This window comes from Pseudorca crassidens, chromosome 20, assembly GCF_039906515.1.
Source record: "Pseudorca crassidens isolate mPseCra1 chromosome 20, mPseCra1.hap1, whole genome shotgun sequence".
In the NCBI taxonomy this organism is placed as follows: Eukaryota; Metazoa; Chordata; class Mammalia; order Artiodactyla; family Delphinidae; genus Pseudorca; species Pseudorca crassidens.
Window position 1 is genome coordinate 42423584 of NC_090315.1, and position 20291 is coordinate 42443874.

Genomic DNA, 20291 nt, shown 5'->3' on the forward strand with positions numbered 1-20291 from the left:
GAGACTTAGGGCCAGGTCCCAGCCTAAGCCTTTAGAGAAGGGCTTCTCAACCTTGGCACTATCGACAATTGAGGTTGGATCATTCTTTTGGGGGGAGGCGGCGGCAGACACCTGTCCTACGCATTGCAAAATGTTTAGCATCATCCCTGGTCTCCACTCACTGGATGCCAGCAGCACTCTTCCAGTCGGGACAATAAAAAAAGTCTCTAGACATTGCCAAATGTCCCTTGGGGAGTAAAATTGGTTCCCGTTGAGAATCACAATTTTAGAAAACCTAACAACTTACACTTTAGTATTCTTGGAAGTTCTACCACATTCTATTGGTTAAAACAAGCCATAAACACAGCCTAGATTCAAAGCACATGGATACCAGGAGACCTGGCTCATTGGGGGCCAACAATGTAACAGACCGCCATGATTCTGTGAGGTTCACATTAATATTTCCATATCATAATGTGACACTAAGGCTCATTCTTTCAGATGCACACAGTCAGAAAGTCATAGCACCGAGATCCAAGCCCAGGTCTGCCTGACACAAAGCGCATACCCTCTCCACCACCTTGAATTGCCTACAGCAGGTTTCAAAAGGTTATTCTTAGAAATGAACTACCCTCAATCTTCTAAAAAAACATGTTAAAGAGCAAGGTTTTACTTGGGTTTACTTACAACTAATGAAGAAAACATTAATCACTTGAAGTGCTATTTTGGAGCTCATGAAACTGAAATGAAGCGCAATATGAGATGTTCATTTATTTCCAAGGGGTTTATTTTGTTAACATTCAAGCACTCAATCCTCTTTGCCTTATTTATAGTCTAAGTATGCTTTTTTAATAAGTAAAATCTTATTTGGAGTGATACAAGTAACAGCCTTCTTCTCTTCAAGATGCAGGGGGTAGAGGTTGTGGGCAAAGCCAAGACGTCCCACTGGACACACCCCTCCACCCAGGGCAGAGTTTCTTCAAGGGTGGTCTACACTGGTGTTCCCCACTTAGAACTGTAGCCTCTTACAAGACCCCAACTCCTGCCAGGGTACGAAATGCCTAGACTTAAAGCTTAGCTCCACCACTCACTGGCTACACGGCTTTCGATGAGCCATTCAAACATCCAGAGCCTCAGTTTCCTCGTCTATAAATTGGGTGAAACCCTAGCCTGGAGGATTTGTGTTGAGAAAATGAAATGATACACGGACATGTGATCCCTTTTCCCATCCCTTCCTGGGAAAAAAGGGAACTGCAGTGGATGCAATAGACACAACCAAGAGAAGGTCTTTTTGACTTGAGAGCAGATTAACCCAAGTCTCTTCTTTATCAGATGGGAAGCCCAGTGTAGAAGAGGAGGTTATCAGTGGATTAGGGCACATGCTATGGTCCCCAGGATTTGTGGATCCTGTGCCATCTCCCCTCCCACCCATGAAGGGAGCAGACACATAAAAGGCAAAAATAAAGCATGAATACTGTTCCTCCTCTATACCTCTCCCACCTTAGCAGACAGGACATGGAAATTGAAGGGAAAGGAAAGACCAGAATGAAGACCATTCATCATTAGATACAGTAACCACTTCCCAGTATTTCTCAAAACATATTCTGTGAGTTCTTCTCCAAATTGCATACATTACATTTATCATAGAGAAAACTCTCTTATCTGGAATGCTCAGGACCCTAACGTTCTAGTGAGCTGAATGTTCTATTTCACAGGGAGGCACCAGATCTCTCATACACGGAATTCTAGTTTCCAATGTTGGGACATGGCAACAGGTTTTTTGATCAAAGTTTTAATCAAATATAATTTAATATTTATCCAAGGGCTTCTAAGGTACAGTAGTATTTTGTATTGGCTCCAGGAAATAATAAGAAACATCCACTGTCTAAGACTTGAGGGTTAACATGTAGATTACTGGAGGTTTCTCATTTATACTTCCTTCATAGTTAAACCAATATGGGTTGAATCCTAGCTCTAGACTTACTAGCTGGCTGTACTTGGGCAGGATAATCTCTACAAGCCTTAGTTTTCAATCTGTAAACTTGTAAACTTTCAATCTGTAAATATAACGGTAATTGCCTTAGGGAAACAATATGATAATTATTGTAAAGTCCTTGGCACAAAGCCTCACTCATAGTAAGTACTTAGTCAACTTTACTCTGACTGTTCTCTCTTTTGGATTCTATTTCAGCTGCATGAAAAATAAACATGCAGAGAAAGAACCAGGAAGCACTATGAAACACCTAACGGTCCTCGTGCAGGAGATGCTGACAAAGCAAGTGATGGAGGTTTAGGGGATGGGAAGGCGACTTGCACACCTGCAGAGCACACACCCCGTCTTGTCTAATCACCATGGCCATCCTGTGGTTGGGAATGAAGGCTGATTAGAGAGGAAAACTCAGGAGGCCACTCTAACGGAGGGGTAAAATTTCCCAAGCCCGTGCCAGGGAAAACTGCTGTTTGGATGCAAGAGTCCTGCAGGTGGACAGTCACCGCTGTGTCTCCAGTGCTGTGGTTCAAGTGCTCACAGCTCAGCCCCAGAGGGCCTGCCTGCAGTGAGTCAGGGAAGGACATTATGAAACTCCTGCCCGTGCCTCCTTATGTGGTCCCAGAGATACACGCAGGCTTTCCTCTGCCATCAGTCACCCTTGGGCATCTAAAAGGCACAGCTGCTTTAGTCGAAGAGATGTTGCCTCAGCTACTGAGCCTAATCACTCATTCAATTTTTACTTGGATAATTATTTCCAAATGATAGCTAAAGGCCCCCTTTTATTTGCTGGCTGACCGTCTTACTAATGTGCCTCAATTTCAGTTAGGACAATTGATGACAGATCTCGGCTCAGACAGATGGACTCTCCATGAGGACCCCTCGCCTGTGTCTTGCCTCCTGAAGGGTTTTTCCATGATGACTGGCTCACACAAGATGGGCTCAGCTGTCCAGTGGGCACCCAGGAAGCAAAATGTTGTCCCGAAGTGAACAGAAAAGCTCAACGGGCTTCAACGATGCAAGAAATGCTCTGGCGAGAGGAGGAACTAGATATGTGCTAGGCAGCGCCAGGGGCAGCCCCCTGCAGCCCAGAGAAGCTGCAAAGGAAAGGTTAGCAGGACATGAGGTTTCTCAGGAGCCAGAGAGCTTTGCTTCTGGAAGCCTTGCTCAGCGGTGATGACTGTGTTTGCACTGGATCAACGTGGGATGCTTCCTGTTGGCTGCACTTGCCCAGGGACAGGGCTGGCGTGGGTGTTGAGAGCAGCACTGCTCCCCGAGCACTGAAGGAGAGGAGCTGGAAAGACCAGAGAAAACCAGCCTGTGTCCTGCTGGAGGAAACACCTCTTTTTACAGTCAAGCCAGAGAATAAAAGAGCAGGGAGAAATGGGATTTTCAATCTGCTGGGTTCGTCTGCAGCCCCCCACCTTGAAGGTGAGGCAGTGGTGGATGGAAGGGGCGTGGACTTGGAATCCAGAAGACTTGGAATCCAGAGGTTCCATTGTGCCTCCACCTATTAGCTGTGTGAGGCTGGGTCTCTGTCCCATCACACTGAAATGGGGGCGAGACTACTAACCTTGCAGGGTGGTTGTGAGGTTACATGGAAGGACACATAAAAGATATGGTACCTAATGGTACTCCCCAAATGATCATTGCCTGTTCTCACTAACTTCCTTCCTTTGTCTCCACAGCTTTACCAACTGTGGGCAATTTCATACTAAAATCCAATCTCCCTGTCTCCCTAAGAGAACCCTGGTTTTGTTCAAGGGCAGCCATAAGCCTAAGAGAAGGACTGAATCTAGTAGCCTGCCTTGTAGGTAGAGGCGGCCAATGACACATAGTTACTGAGAAGGGCTTCAGAGAAAGCCCCCTTTGACCCTCACCCAACCTGTTCTTCCATCCAGGAACCACGGCCTGAGCTCAGGCACAGCTGGGACAAGCCTGGTGCCCAAGAGAGATGTTTTGACTGAACAACAAGAAAAAAAAAAAAATGGCAGAGACAGCTAACATTTATGAAGGCTTGTGCCACGCCAGTCAACGTGCTAAGCCCTTTTCTTGTTTCATTTAATTTAATCTTCAAAAAGACCCTATGAAATATTTTTCTACTGTTAACTTCTATTTACAAATTAGGAACCTAAAGTATAGGAATACATGAGTATATGTAAGCGCAACTGAATGAATGCATGAGTGAACATACATACGAATGACAGCATCTTTTGGAATTCAGGAAGGAGAATTAGAGGTGGAGGGTAGGTGGAGGTTCCTATCACTGTGGTAATTTCCTAAATTACCACAAATTTGGTAGCTTCAAACAACACAAATTTATCATCTTACAGTCCTATAGATTAGAAGTCTGACACAGGTGTCGCTGGGCTAAAGTCAGTATGTTGGCAGGGCTGTGCCCCTTTCTGGAGGCTCTAGGGGAGAGGCTGTTGCCCTGTCTTCTCCAGCTTCTAGAGGCTGCCCACATTCCTTGGCTCAAGGCCCCCTCCTCCAGCTCCGAAGCCAGCAGTGCTGGGCTAATTTCTTCTCGCGCCGCTACACTGCCATCTCTGTTCTGCCATCCACTTTTAAGAACGCTTATGATTAAGCTGGGTCCACCTAGATAATCCAAGACAATCTCCCTATTTTAAGGGCGGCTGACCAGCAACACTAATCCCATGTGCAGCTTTAATTCCCCTCGCCAGAAGAGGTAACAGATTTACAGTTTCCAAGGATTAGGACCTCTCTGGGGACCATTACTCTGCCTGCCACAGTAGGTTTTCCGGAAGTTTTCCTCATTGTTTACGGGAATATCTTTGTCACAGGAGCAGCTGCAGCATGTAGCTAACTCTGTGGCGGGATGGCGTATCTCAGTTTAAGGATGACGGAAGATGAGACCTGCCTGGTTCATGTTCCTGGCATGGTCATGGGGTGCAGCTGTGGTCACAGAGTCTCACACTGCCACCTGGGGATGCAGACTCCACTCAGTTCTCTGGGGCAAGGATGAGGGTGACACTGGCCGGTCACACCCAATGACCATCTGCGGGTCACGGGGCTTTCCTCATCTTATATCCAGTGGCCACTGGGCATGTGGAATTGACTTGCAGGAAATTAAGGAGAAGAAAGGGAGGGGAGTTGCACAATCTCTTAACACTTATTTTCATACTCTTGTCTTTAATCAGCCATGAGGTTCACTAGGACAGTGATGCCCTGACAGGGAGGTCGCCTAGCCCGGGTGACCCAGCTACTAGCTGACAAAGTGGAAACTAGGATCTGAGGTCTTCTAACCAGCCTATCCCTGAGTAAGTCTGACTGCTCCCCCACCAGTCCCATGGCCAGACCATTCTCAGGGCCTTTGATCCAATGCCTTTCATGCCCAAACGACCTCTTCTTGCCCTTGTGTGCTTATATCTTTCCCTCTATCAAGACTATGCGGCCTCCAGGAAGCAGCCTCCCACCACACCACCCAAGCAGCCCATTCTGGCTTCTTGTCCTTACTTTGTGCAGGTCAGCCATTCCATGGCAACTGGTATCTCTGGTATGTCCATGGTGGGTCTCTCTCACTTGACCTTGGACCCCTGAAAGACAGTTACATTTTAATTGTTTTTAGTTCACCATCACTCCCACCTCCGCACCCGCCATAGTATCTTTTCCACCATTGACTGTCTCTAAATGTTTGTTGCTTAAAAGACAATTGGGCTTCCCTGCTGGCTCAGTGGTTAAGAATCCGCCTGCCAATGCAGGGGACACAGGTTCGAGCCCCGGTCCGGGAAGATCCCACATGCCGCGGAGCAAGGAAGCCCGTGCGCCACAACTACTGAGCCTGCACTCTAGAGCCCGCGTGCCACAACTACCGAGCCCATGTGCCACAACTACTGAGCCTGCGCACCTAGAGCCCGTGCTCCACAACGAGAGAAGCCACCGCAATGAGAAGCCCGCGCACCGCAAAGAAGAGTAGCCCCCACTCACCGCAGCTAGAGAAAGCCCGCGCACAGCAACAAAGACCCAACACAGCCAAAAATAAATAAATTTATTAAAAAAAAAAAAAGACAATTGGATGCTTTGAGTTGACCCAAGTCAACAGATATTTTCCTTTTAATATTTCACCTCAACATAGCAGCCTCAGAGCAAATCAGTTACCTTTTCTCCAATACTTCAATGAGTTTTTAAAAAATCCTCCACACTGTCTTAGAAACTACTGTGTCCCTTCTCAAGTCCCTGTCAGGAATGCTTTTGTAAGAAATGCCTCTCTACTCCTCAATCAAAAAGCAAAAGCGAAACTAGTTGGTCCTTGAGCCATCACTGACTGGTGTTTCTGCAAAGCGATCTACTCCAGGTGACAACAAAGCAAAGCTCGCTGGTGAGGCTGAGAGAGGGATGCCTCCGCCCACCCCCAGGCTCTGTCCACCGAAACCAAGGAGCAGATGGAGGTTGTATGCCTAGCTGAGCACCGCTAAACACTGTTGTTTGAACAGAAACACTCCTAGGTCAAATCTCAGAGATAAACAGGTAATTACAATGAATCCTTCCTAATTGCCATCCTTCTGCCCAGCACATGGAAACAACACCTCACTCATTCTTTCAGGGTGCTGAGAGGTGGGCAAGGCCTTCCATGCTGCCTGTGGAGCTCTCTGAATGAAAGGTGTCCCTATCCTGTGGATGGGGTGACTGAGAATAAACAAGGCACGTGTTTCCAGAGTCGCTGGGGGTGGTGGGAACATCCGTGTGCAGCTGCATTTCTCCGTTTCCGGGAGAATTAGAGAAAAAGATGGACTGGTGAGCACAAAACGAATCTGAAAGACGTTGTCCATCCCTGCCTGAACCTGAATTTGGGAGGCTGAGCTTAGCACCTACTGTATACCAGGAACTGAGCTGGACGTTTCCACGTTATTTCATTTAATCTCCACAACAACCCTCTATATTATAAATTCCATTTTACAGCTGATAAATCTCAGACTGAGGAAAATGAAGTGACTTGCCCTAAGTCCCCCAGGTAGCAGGTGACAAGACCAAAATTTGCATAGTTTCTTCATTCATTTTGATTCACTCTTCAACAGGTATTTATTGTAGAGCTACAAGTATTTAACATAGAGTAATGGGCACTGTGTCCATAGACAAACCAGGCCATTGGGAGAGGCCAAAGTCCCTGTAGGGCTGGGCTTTAATCTGAGACTGGCCCGTATGTCCTAACCAGATGGCACATGCTGAGTAGCTGGGGCCGGGTCCAAGGAGGAACCCAACCCTGGAAAAATCTGTCTCTTCTGCCATTTTCCTCCTTCCCAAGGCAAAGGATCACTAAATACAATTTCACAACAAGAGCTTCCATTTCTCCCAAGCCTGGGAGAAATGTCCCAGCACAGCACCCTAGTTGACGGTCATTTCAAAAGCAGCAGAACAGAACAGAGGAGGGATGGCTGGAGCTCAGTCAGCCAAGTTGAATAGACGGTGCTCTGGACTTCCAAGTGCAATTCCCAGGTTCAAGCGCTAAGTCTGATACCTCCTGGCTTGGCACAGGTCATGTCATCTCCTGGAGCCTTCGTCCCCCATCAAGTTAAATACTCCTTCTTGCAGTATTTGTAAGAGTATTTCTTGCAGTACCCTTTCCACTTATGGTGGAAATCAAAGGAGGTAACATCCAGCACATAGGAAGTGCTTTCAACAAACACGAGAGAAAAGGTCCACCAAGGCTGGCGGGCAATGTAGGAAGGCTGCAGAGGGAGCAAAACAAAGCCATGTTCCCTGGATGGAAGAGAGGAAGCCCTGTGAAGGCAGGGGCCACATCTGTGTCCCAGTGCCTAGGGCAGAGTCTGCCATATAATAGGCCTCTTAATAAACACTTATGAATTTAGCAATGAATGAAAATTGGGCAGTGTCATGGGGGTACAAGAAGAGGTCAGTGGCGGACAACGTGCTGGGCAAAACCTGAATCCTGGGGGCCAGGGTCTCGTGTCAACACAGGACTGGAGAATGAGGGAAAGGTCATCACCCTTCCAGACCCAGTTCCTGGAGGAAGGCAAAGCCTTGATCTCAAACAGGAAGAAAGTGCCTGATTTCTAGCCATGGGGCACTTGATTTGGCAAGACCGGCTGCTGGGATGAGTCTAGGGGCCCCCTGGGGTTCACAGCTGTCCCAGCCAAGCCCGTTAGAACCAGGACCATTTCAGACATGCCCCATGTTTGGAACCCTTCCTCTGGAACTTCTGGATCAATTTGGCAGAAAGACAATGTCACCAAAGCCAATCCTGGGTCCAAAAATACAACTAAATGTGTTACACAAAGAAACATGGTGGACCTGGATTCCCGATGGCTGGGACTGAGGCCACGGGCCTGCTTCTTGCCTCGACCAGGCCTGTGTGGCCTCAGAACTCGGCAGGCAGGGCTGACGGAGGCCAGCCTGTCCCCTCCCTGCCTTGCACTCAGGCCAGGGCTCTGTGACCCATCTCCGTCACCACCCACCTCTGCCTGAGCTCCCATCAGCTTCTGAAATATTGTCACGATCCGGCATGAGCTGTGGCAGGCTACAATTAATTAACTAATCAGTTTTACTCTATCTGCAAGTGCAGACCAGGAATGTTAAATAAACAAATTAAAGGCTGTGGTTCACTAAAGCTCAGCCCGATGAAATAATAATGAGGCAAAGTTAACTGCTCTGAACAGAAGGAGGAAGGATGTTATAACGGAATACACCAGGGCAGTCACATCCTAGAAAAAGGCAGAGAAGATTCTGCCAGGGGGACCCTCTCACCCTACGCTCCACTCGGGGAAAGTGCTGGGGACCCACAAGGACAGCAGAGAGAGCACAGCTCCACGGCCAGACGGAATTGGACCTGAAGCCCAGCCTGACTGCTTATCAGGAAGTCCCTTAACTGCTTTGAGCCTCAGTTTCCTAACTTATCAAAAGGAGGAAGAGGGGGGCAGCAGTTATCTCCCGTCGGCCACCTGCGTCAGCGCACACGTGCATGAGCCTGGCTGCTCCGGCAGACTGGGGCATGGAGGGGCTGACACCCTGGGAGCAGCTCTCCACCCACGATTAGTGCGAGCTGGTGGGTCCCCACTCTAGCTCCTCACCTGTACGTGGAACGACTCCCAAGTCTCCCAGAGGCCCCCCTGGGGCTCTGCCCCAACGCCCAGAGCCTGCTGGTTCACGCACACTGTACTGTCTTCCTTCCCGCCCTCTCTCCCCTCCACAGAGCCCTGCTGGTGCTTCCCTGAGCACCTGCCAAACCAGCCACTTGCAGTCAGAATCTGCTTCTGAGAGGATCCAGCTTGAGACACGTTCCTTAGACAGATGTGGGGAGCTATTTTCAAATGTTCTGCCCCATCCTCTCTCAGTTACTTTGTAATTCCAATTCATAGTGGCCACGGGGCTTTAAACTTCTCTGAGGATAACGGGCCCGTTTGTCCCACTGGAAGCACAGCTTCGGGGAACTTCCCGTTATGGCCATTCATTTGTTCAGCAAACATATACTTAGAGCCGCCATGGGCCAAGGCCTGGTCTAGGGGCTGGGGGTCCAGCTGTGAGCAGTGCCGACAGACATCACTTGCATGGACAAGAGGCACAAACATACAACCAGCTGACTCCGATGCAGGGAGAAGGCATTCTCATGGCACAGGACTAGACGGAGGCCTTCTGCTTCTGGGCCCGGCATGTTCGTTGCCTGCCTGCGGGACGGGAAGCACACCCGCCACGACCTTCGGCCTCCTCGGCTGCAAAGTGAAGATGTTGAGACCCCGGTTGAAAATGAGCCAGGAGCTCTGGAATCTTTCAGAAACTGCCTCGACCATTCTCTCAGAGACAGAAACTGTCTCTCTGTGGTTACTCATCCAGGAATTGATATCTGGGCAAGTTTCCAGCAGCGCTGTTGGATGGTAATGGCCTCTCCCAAGTTTTTATCTAGACAGATCAGCATGTGGGGCTGTCAGCGAAGGTCTGTACTTTTCCTCTGCCACGGTCTTCTCTTTAGAAGCTGAGTGTGGCCCTCAGGGAAGGCGCCCTCACTCGTACCTGGGGCAGCAGCATCTCAATTCTCCCCTAATGAAATCATCGTGAAGGCAACTTGCTGGGATTTTCTGAGCTCGCATGCATGGAAGCCTCCAGCCCTGGGCTCTAGCACAAACCTCAGACAGTGTATCTGAAAAGCCAGTTAGAAAAGGCCCCAGAGAATGTTCTAGAACTTAGAGAAGAGGGATCCAGAGGGAGAGAGCTACACCATGGGACAGTCACAGAGGTGGTCCCACATTCTCCCCAGCCCTGGGTGTCTTCGAGAGGTGGCAGGGAGGGTCCCAGCCATGCTCAAACCAAAGAGACAGTAATCATCTTATAGGGCAGTGCTTCCAATCAGGGCCCTTCTAGTGATGATGGGTTTTCCCTGCCAGTTACAGGTAAGAATCTAAGTGACAAATGGTGATGGGGAGCGCCGTTATAACTGCACAAGGATCTGTCTGGCAAAGAATATTAATATGTTCCTCTCCTGCTCTCCCAACCACACACACACACACACACACACACACACACACGCTTGCCCTGCTTTGCACTGTGCTAACACCCCTTCTACCATTGCAGCTATCTTAGAACATCAGAGCCTTCTGTAACGTCACGTGATGCTTGTGGGATGGTCTTCATAACACCCACCAGGATCTCCTGGATTCCTCCTCCCCTCGTGCACACCTTTCCAGCTGGAACCGGGAGACTGTGCTCAGCTATCCCCGTATATGACTAGTAATAATAATAACAACCATCACTATTTATTCATAGATTACCTTGCGTCAGGCCCTGTGCTAAGCGTTTTATGTGCATTAATTCAGGGGTTACCAAGTGGCCTGAATCTACACACACACACACACCCCTCCACTGCCTGTCTATGTAAATAATGTTTTACTGGAACAGCCATACCAGTTTGTTTATGTATCATCTATGGCTGCTTTAGTGCTACAATGGCAGAGTAACTGAGACTGCAACCGTACGGCCCACGAAGCCTAAAATATGTCCTATCTAGCCCTTTATGGAAAAATTTTGCTGACCCATGCATTAACTCATCTTACCCTTTTCCAAAGCCCTGGGGATCATTGTAAAAGTCCTTTATATTAAAAGAAACAGGGATTCAGAGAGGTTAAGTACTTTGCCCAAGGACACACAGCTTATAAGTGACAGAAGTAGGGTTTGAAACCCAGGAGTTCAGGGTGCATGTCCTGGCCTCCAATGATCTACCCACAACTTCTTGTGAAAGTGAATCAGAAATGACCAGTGAACCCCTGGCCAACAGGAGGGCTGGGAAGGTGGGAGCAGGTTAGGGGCCACTGATGAATGAGATAACCGGCAGCTCCAGGGCAGTATGAGGGACCAGGGCCTCAGGTGTTGAGTCTGGAAGGGATCTTTGCCCCTTCCTTTCTCCATCTCTGTGAACGCTGAGGGGCTCACGTCTGCTGGACTTTTAACAAGATTCAGCAACACACACGGCAACTCGCTACCTGCTGTCACGGCTGCCGCAGGCCTTGTACCGGGGCCTGGTGAACAGCAAATGCTTAAACTTATTTACAAAGGTCGTCTTCACTCTTCTTAAGTCTCTTTTCCACGTTGGATGGAGCATGGGGCAATGCTGTAACGGTCCTAGAACTTCAGAATTTCACAAGTGTCTCCGCAGCTAAGAAGTCACCCTCCCTCTGGGAGCCCATCCCCCCCCAGAACATCCCCTAACTTAGTTTGCCCTGGCTCTCTGGGCCCATCCCAGGACCCCAGGCTGAGCATCCCCATGTGTTTCCACTGCCCCTCCTAGGACCTGGGTCCTCCCCACTGGGGTCCAGTGACGCCCACCTTCAGTTGCCTTCAAGCTGCAGAGTTCTGTGCAAACACAGATGCCCACCTCTCTCCAGAGAGTCTGCTTCACCAGGGGCACCTTGGGCTTTGGGTCTGTTAAAGGCCCACCAGGGCAGTTTGGCCTGAGGACGAGCGCTCTGGTCCATTATGCCTCAGCACATCCCCGTTTGCTGAGGGCGGCTTTGCAAACCCTGGTTGACCGGGAGGGTCCCCTGAATGTGGGTGGTATTCTCCTTCCAACAGTCAAAGACGTGCCACAAAGGGCCACGAAGGCTTCTGACTGGAAATTTCCTCTGGTCTAAAAAATCACAGCTGAGCAGGTTGGTTGCATTGGTACCAATTAGTACAACAAAAACCCAACATGAAAAGGATAACCTTACAGTCTAGGAAGTTTGCCAGAATCTCAGTCCACGCAGGTCATTATCTAACTCCTGCCACTACAACTTCAATAAAACTGATAACAACATTTAAATGGGCGATGAAGTTGCATTTTCCTTACTGCAAAGGAAGAGAATTTGGAAACCTGGTGATGGAATTTTTGTCAAAGTCTCATTTAAAAAAAAAAAAAAGAGGAACTGATGATATGAAGCTTCAAGTGATGCTATGAAGCTTGCAGTTAGATCAAGGTTCAAACTCAGGCCCTGTTACCTCTGAAGTATCAGTAGCTTGGGCAAGTCTCTTCATGACCCCAACCCTAAGGTTTTCATTAATAAAATGAAGATAAAGATGCTCCGTCCCCAGAGTGGTCAGAGGGCCAAATACTTAAGTAAGGGGCCTGGGACATGGTTGGTCCTCAATAAACACTTACTTAGAATAAGACTGGCTGCCAATGAGAAGTTTGCCTCCTGATAGGAGAGGAAAAATCACGCACAGAGATTAGGACCAAAGCCAGGAAATCATGAGGATCGTTCAGAGGGTCAGCAGAAGAAAAAACGGGAGAGAGAAAACTTTAGGAAGAAGGAAGTGTTTGATCTTGGTCTGGGTGATATGGTGGGATTGCAACATTTAAGCTTGGGGGGAAAAGGCAAGCCTGGTGGAGGGATGGCGGAGGCGCACAGGGGCGGCAGCTGACCCAGACCGACCCACAGCAGCCCCCCTGCCACCGAGGTTTCAACCATAGATGGACCAAGCAACCCAGGGTGCATTCATTTCCACCCAAGGACCGACAGCAGCATCCGGGGGGGGGGGGGGCGGGGAAGGGCTGAAGGAGGTTTTATCTCCAAGGTCAGCTTGGGATTGAGGAGCTCGGACATTTTGGCCCTCTCTGCCACCAGCCAGGGGGCAGGGGCAACCCACAGCCCAGAGGCAGAAGGGTCCAGGACAAGGAGGCTCAGAGAGCCAGGGAGCTGCCCGAGGCAATGAGCACAGCCCTGACAAATGGGAGCTTTACCCACACCTGGCCCAAAAACACCCCTCAAAGAGAGCCAGCCAATTGGGCTGACATATAAGGCATTTTATTTTTCTGCAACATACGCTGTATTCATCTACCTATGGAAAGGGAAACTCTGGGGGTATGGGGAATGGGTTTTTATATAGTTCGGGGTTGCTCAATATTTTCTAAGATGAGCTGCCTCAGCCTTTGCGTGAAAAGGCACCTGTGGCCAGAGAGGAGGCTGTGACCAGAGGCGCGTTTGACCCAGTGTCCCCAAACTGTGCCAGGAGATCCTCAGGACACCAGCATCCAGCCGGATGGTCCAGTTAAAACTCTCTGAGATCAAGTCTTTGGAAAAGGTTCAGCCGCACTTTCTTTGTAGTGGTGGGACTTCAGAGTGGCTGAGATGCTGACACACGTGAAGAATCTGCAGAGGAGAGGGGTATGCAGTGCTATCCAAGTTCACAGCACCACATGCCACCACCCTGCCTTCTTCTCTAAAAGGCCCTCTGAACAGCTCTGCTGCCCTGGGATCCAGGGAGCAGTTTAGGATGGACGGAGACGGCAATATAAAGGAACGTAGCTTCCTTGCGCACAGGGGCCAACCGGGGCAGGTGCGTGCACCTGTGCTCAGGTAGCAGAATGAGCATGGGTCTCCTCCAGCCTGTCTCCCCACCAGTCTATTCCCAGCTGCCTTCTGGAGAACAGGTATTCCCAACAGCCTCCCACGTGCCTAGCCCTGTGTTTCCTTGTTTAATTGCATTCTCACGGTATTCATTCCCAGGTCAACCATATGAAATAGTTACCGTCAATGTCATGTTATAATACAGGAAACGAAGGCAGCTCAGGGAGGGTAGGAATACTGCCCAAGACCCCACGGTTGTAAAAGGAAGAGCTTGGATTTGAACCACATCTGCCACACTCTGGTAGGCATTTCAACCCCGTGCCAGGGAGAGACCCAGGGATAAATGCTCAGTTTCTCCACAGAAGGGCAGCCACTGTCTGGCTGCCCACCAGCTGACTACATATGAGCAGATGAGGCAGGCTTGGGGGAGAAGACTGGAAAGCCGATGGGTTCTGCGTTCCCCCAGCTGTATCGCCAGGGTCTAGCTTCCCCGCCAGCTCCAGCAGGTTCCTGGTGCTCAATTTGAGTTACCAGATAATTATGCCCACAAATGTAACACCAAGGAAGCTGAGCTTCCACCCACAACAGAAGCTGGAATAAATGTGCGTTTATTTTCCCCTGACATCATCGTTTTGTCCTCTTCTACTCCTTTCTTTGTCTCTGACTTATGGGCCAAACTCTGGAAGCTTCTAGAAATGAGTGAAGCAGAGGCAGGGGGATAGTATGCTGGACTGTTGGACATTGTTTTTATCTCTGATTCCTTCCTTTCTGCCTCCACCACCTCACACCCCAGATCTGAGCCAATCATTAAGTCTTGACCCTCCACCAGCTGCTGTGTGGTCTTGGTCAAATCCTTGCCTTCTCTGAGCCTGTGTCCTCACTTGTTATTGTAAGCAGAATAATGGTCTCCCAAAGATGTCCACATCCTAACCTTACGAATATGTCACCTTACACATCAAAAGAGACTTTGCAGATGTGACTAAATTGAGTATCTTGAGATTGGGAGATTATCCTGGATTATCTGGGGGGGGGGGGGCGCTCAATGTTATCATGAGAGCATAAAAGAGAACCAGATAGATGGCAGCAGCATGAGGACTTAGCCCAGAGTTGCTGACTTTTAAGATGGAGGAGGGGTCATGTGTGAAGGAATATGGGCAGCCTCTAGAAGCTGCAAAAGGCAAGGAAACAGATTCTCCCCTAGAGCCTCCAGAAGGAACACAGCCCTTGATTTTAGCCCAGTGAGATACATATCTACGGAACTGTAAGATAATAAACTTGTGTTGTTTTAAGCCACTAAGTTTTTGGTAAGTTGTTACAGCAGCAACACAAAACTAACACACATGGACGAGGAGGAGGTTCTCTCCAGTTAGAAAAAGTCAAGTGATTTTGTCATTGGTGAAATGATATCTATACAGCAAGAGCTTCCAACAGCAGCTGTGCTTTCAGGACCCTCTGGCAGTGGTAACATCTTCCATGTGGCTCTGCGACCCTCCAGGAGCTCAACAGTCCCTCAGGAGCCACAGCACCTGGAAGGTGGCTCATCTGCTACCCTAGGTCTGGGGTCACAGACCCCAGATGCACACTGACTAGATGCACATTGACTAAAAACAATATTTTTAAAAACAAATATTTACTGCCTACCCAGTGCCCAGCACCTGGTTAAGCAATTTCACAAACTGTATTTCATTATTTCACTTATTCTCTAGGGATACCTAATTATTGTTATTCCCATGTTGCAGCTGATGAATAAAAAGGACAGCTTGAGCACTTTGACCAAATTTACACAGATAGCAAATGGCACAACTTGAACTTGAGCCAAGTTTCTCCAGCTGCAAATCCCATGGTCTGACACTGTGGAAGAGGGGATGATATCTAGGTACATCAGCAAGCAAAATAATCAGATAAGCAGACAAGCATAAACCACTTGCAATGCCTTTAAAAGCCACAGGTGAAATAGTAAAGTGCCTGGCGTATAGTATGTGTTCAATAAAAATGAATTGACTTTTTAATAGAAGAGTAAATGCATTTGGAGCAAATAGAACATTCACTTTTTCCCGTTATTCATTTCAAAGGTGAGGAAACTTGCAGAAAAGAGTCAATGAATTCAAAAGTGCAAAACAGTAGTCCAGCCTACAAGAGCACAACTGACACAGAGTGAGGGTTAGATTAGCATCATCATAGGTTAGAGGTTAAGGGAGAGGAGGAATGTGATACTGCGTTAGACTCAAGCGAGAAAGATGATGGAAAAGGCAGAGGTTTCTAAAGGTTCAATTACAGAGACTGACAAGGCCATGGAAAGGGTGAGAAGGCTGTCCTGACAATTTGCTTTTAGATGTCAGTCACCAGAGCTCCTGCTATTTCTAGGAAACCAGGGGAGCCGAGACAGAGGCAGCATGCCATCCCCACACCCTTCCTCCAGGCGTGGCTTAAAGAAGTCAGTCTTATGTGTTGAACTGTGTCCTCCCCAAAATTCATACGTTGAAGTCCTAACCCCTAGAACTTCAGGATATGAGCTTATCTGCAGATACGGTTTTTACAGAGGTCATCAAGTTAAAGTGAGGTCATGAAAGTGGACTCTAATCCAATATGACTGGCGCCCTTGTAAGATGGGGAAATTTTGGACACAAAGAAGTATAGAGGGAAGATGATGAAGAAACACAGAGAAAAGATGGTCATCTGCAAGCCAAGGAGAGAGGCCTGGAATAGACCCTTCCCCCCCAGCCCTCAGAAGGAACCAACCCAGCCAACACCTAGATTTGGACTGTGGCCTCTAGAACTGTGTGACAGTAGATTTCTGTTGTTTAATCCACCCAGTCTGTGGCAGGTCTCGCAAGTTAATATGAGGGCCTAAGTAGAAAGGGACAGGGTGGGGAGACTTGGCGGAAGGATGGCAGCCTCAGAAGGAGGGTCTCCTCCAGCGTGGACAGACTGGACACCGCCTAAAGGTTCCTCAGAACCAGATGGAGTTTGTTTCCACCCAGGCAGAGGCAGAGGATGAGCACACAAGATGAGTCCTCAGAGGTCCCTCTTGGCCAGACAAAGGAGCCGCTAACCAGCGAGTGGCGGGTTCATGGATGACCCAGCATGAGCTCAGCCACCAGGGAGCACACAGGCCACCAGGCCACTTCACTCATCCGTGCACGTGGTCATTCACAAATCCACCCTGCGCCTCTGTGACTCCCCACCCGCCTCCCCTCAACCACTCCTCGTTTACACGTGACCAGGGGAGCTGTGGGCTTGTACTGCTCAGGAGAGACTGAGGCCCTCTGGTCTTCTCATTTACTATGACGTTTTACAGCAAAATTGCTCCGGGCGTTGTCACAGGTTGGCTGGCTGGGAAGCAGAAGCTAAGACACAGGTCGATAAGCAGAAGGCTTATTAGGGAGTCCTCTCGGGCTCAGTACCCACAGAAGGGAAGGGAAAGAAGCCGGACTGGGCAGAGGGAGCAGGTTACGTGCAGCAGGGTCTCTATGGAAAGCTCAGCCAACTGCACAGGGAATTCTGAGGGTTGGGGGACCCTGCATGCCTGTCCCTAGTTGGGGTGAGAGGGTCAGGCCTTTAGATCCCCACAGGGCTCAGCCCCAGGAGGTAGGCCACCTCCAAAGAGGGGAAGATTTGGGGGCGGGAGCTCTCTCCAGCTGAGGAAATCCTGCAGCAGGGGGCTCTATGGACTTACAAAGTTTAGGTGGAAAAGGTTTTTCAAGACCCCATCCCTGGATTCCATCAAGGACTGCCTGGGCTCACTAGGAGGCTGCAAAGCCCAATCTGCTGGTGCCACCCAGGTGTCTCCTCAGCCTTCCACCTTCTCTTGACCCTGTGCCCAGAGCAGAAGCCTGATCAGCGTAACTAAAGGGGCTAAGTTTCAATTCTACCGTCAGATGCATGCGCGCCCTCAGAAGCTCTACTCTGCTATTTAACTTCCCACGGTATTAGGGTCCCAGGAGTTGGAGGTAGGGAGACACACAGAAGCAGTAATCTGGCTCTTTCCCCAGAGTCAAGTTTCCAAGGTGAGAGCATCTTTAACCAACCCTCTGTGCTGAATCCACTCCACAGCTTGACGCCAACGTGCAGAACAAAGTTATACACGAAGGCGGCAGCTGCTGACACTGCTGTGGCTCCGTCACGTGGCGCTCAGTAACTGGGCACAGCTGAGCACAGAGGTCCTCACCTTGGCATCTCCGCATGAGCCCAGAAGCAGGGTCATCTGATTGCACTGAGTGTTCAGAAAAATCACCCAGGGAGGAGATGCTGCAGCTGCGTCTTGAAGAATGAGGAACAGTAAATAAGAAAGGAAAAGGCATTCCAGGCAGAGGAAAGCATGTGCAAAAGTATGGAGGCAAGGAAAACGTATCTTAACATGAGAATCCGTGCCCAGAGATGTACAGCAATTTAGTTCTCACATGAGTGAATGTCACTGTTTGGCCTTGAACTCAGGATTCCTGAGCCTTGGATCTAAACTGCAATAAACACAGTGTTGATTTCTATGTCAACAGATACTGATTAGGAGAATTATGTCACATGCTCAGTTGTGCAGAACAAGGAAGAAAACCCAGTCTCCCAGCCTCCAAAAGCCCCCTCTTATCGTGGTAGCTGGACTTAAAACTCTGACCCAGCAGATCCAGAGTTGAATACCAGCTCCAGCATTTACTAACCATGAGATTTGGGGAAAGTTACTGAACTCTCCGTTCCTTTTGCTCTGTAAATGGGCATAGTGGCCCCTTCAGAGTGGTCATGAGGATGCAAGATGGCGGGGGCACTGGGTGAAGAAGGAGGTATTATATGTAAAGGATCCAGACCAGGGTCCGGTCTGGCCACAGTAAGGATCTTGTACAAAGAGCTCAATCGTCATAGATGTAGTGGGCATTTGACTCTTAATTCTTGCTGGTCTGCTGTCTGAACCTCCACCCCCTTCCCAGGCCTCCGCAGCACTCAGTGGACACCATTCCTCTTCTCTATGGGGTAGAGATATAGTCAGATGTCAAGTCCTCAGGCGGGACCTTGTATCCAGTATAGACTAAGGACTCACTGGTACATGCTGTGGATGCAAGGAGGTAACCAATGTACAGCATCTGGCAAGGAGCAGGCGTGTGATACAAATGGTACAAAAATGACAATACACTGAGGATCAGCCTGAGGCTGTGTTTTTTTTTTAAATAAATTTATTTATTTTTGGCTGTGTTGGGTCTTCATTGCTGCGCGCGGGCTTTCTCTAGTTGCGGCGAGCGGGGGCTACTCTGTTGCACTGTGCGGGCTTCTCATTGTGGTGGCTTCTCTTGTTGCGGAGCACGGGTTCTAGGTGTGCGGGCTTCAGTAGTTGTGGCTCACGGGCTCTAGAGCGCACACTCAGTAGTTGTGAGCACGGGCTTAGTTGATCCGCGGCATGTGAAATCTTCCCGGACCAGGGCTCAAACCCGTGTCCCTTGCATTGGCAGGTGGATTCTTAACCACTGCACCACCATGGAAGTCTGAGGCTGTGTTTTTGAGGAAGCACAGCTCTGAGCAGCTCTGTCTCCATTTACCACGACTTTTTAGTGGAGAATCTGGAACTGAGGTTGGAGCCTGACATGTAGTCCATTAGAGGCACTCACCTCCCTTGGCCAGCTTCCTCTACCTACACAGTCATGGGAGCCAAGGACCCAGATCCTTTAAGCTTGGAAAACCCTTCCCCTGGACGACCTGGGAAAAAGAGGCCAACAGGCACCTTCTCGACTAGAATTGGCCAAGAATTGTCTGTTGTCTCAATCCTTTAAAGTAAGTTTCCTTTAGACTCCATGTTCCTAGAGCCTCCACTGGAAAGCCCCAGAGGCCAGCCTCCTTGGTTGAACAGGGGTCCTGAGAGAAGCCAGAGGTCTGAGATACTCTTTTGATGGCCTGGAGGAAGGTGTGACTCCTGTGTAAACCCCTGCTGAGAAGCCAGCACTGCTGGGGCTGGACGGGAGGATAGCATCTGCTCACAGGGTCATCGTGTTGATCTCTGGTGGTCCACGGATGAGAGACAAGTCTCCTGACTCAAGGAGCTGTGGAGGCCCCTGAACAAATGCAATACAGAGCCAGCTCCTCAGAAGGATGAGGGAGTGCCGAGCGGACGCAGAGAAACGGGAGCAAAAAGCCTCTGGTAGAATAAGTGGAGACGACACAACAGCCATGGCGGTTTGGGGGGAGCCCTGAGTTGGGGGAGGTGAGGCCAGATGTGCGAAGACCCAAAATTCCACACCAAAGCCTGGCTCACACTCAGAAGATGAAGAATAGCCACTGAAGGATAGGAGACCCAAAGACGACATGACTGGATTCCCTCAACCATCTGATGAGCTATTTAGCTTGGAGACAAGGCAAGAATTCCAGAGAAGGTGTTGGAGGGACCAGTGATTTTACTAAGTTCAAATCCCTGATTTTTTAACATGTTTCTATGCACCCATGTGCTTACGATACCCTTAGGTGAACAAATGTTCCCGGGGCTGGATGGTAGCCTCAAATGCCACGCCCCGCCGCCGAAGTTCATGGCGCACACAACTGTCAGACTAAGCTCCCTGAAGTGC

General features: G+C 49.3%; 1 long non-coding RNA gene across 1 annotated transcript in view; it reads right to left on the bottom strand.

Annotated features, from left to right (window-relative positions):
* LOC137214680 (uncharacterized) overlaps positions 1–20291 on the bottom strand; it is a 778223-nt gene that overhangs the window by 249529 nt on the left and 508403 nt on the right. The window contains exon 5 of the long non-coding RNA XR_010938994.1: positions 5444–5523. This is a non-coding gene — a long non-coding RNA (uncharacterized lncRNA). The remainder of the gene's footprint in view (positions 1–5443; positions 5524–20291) is intronic.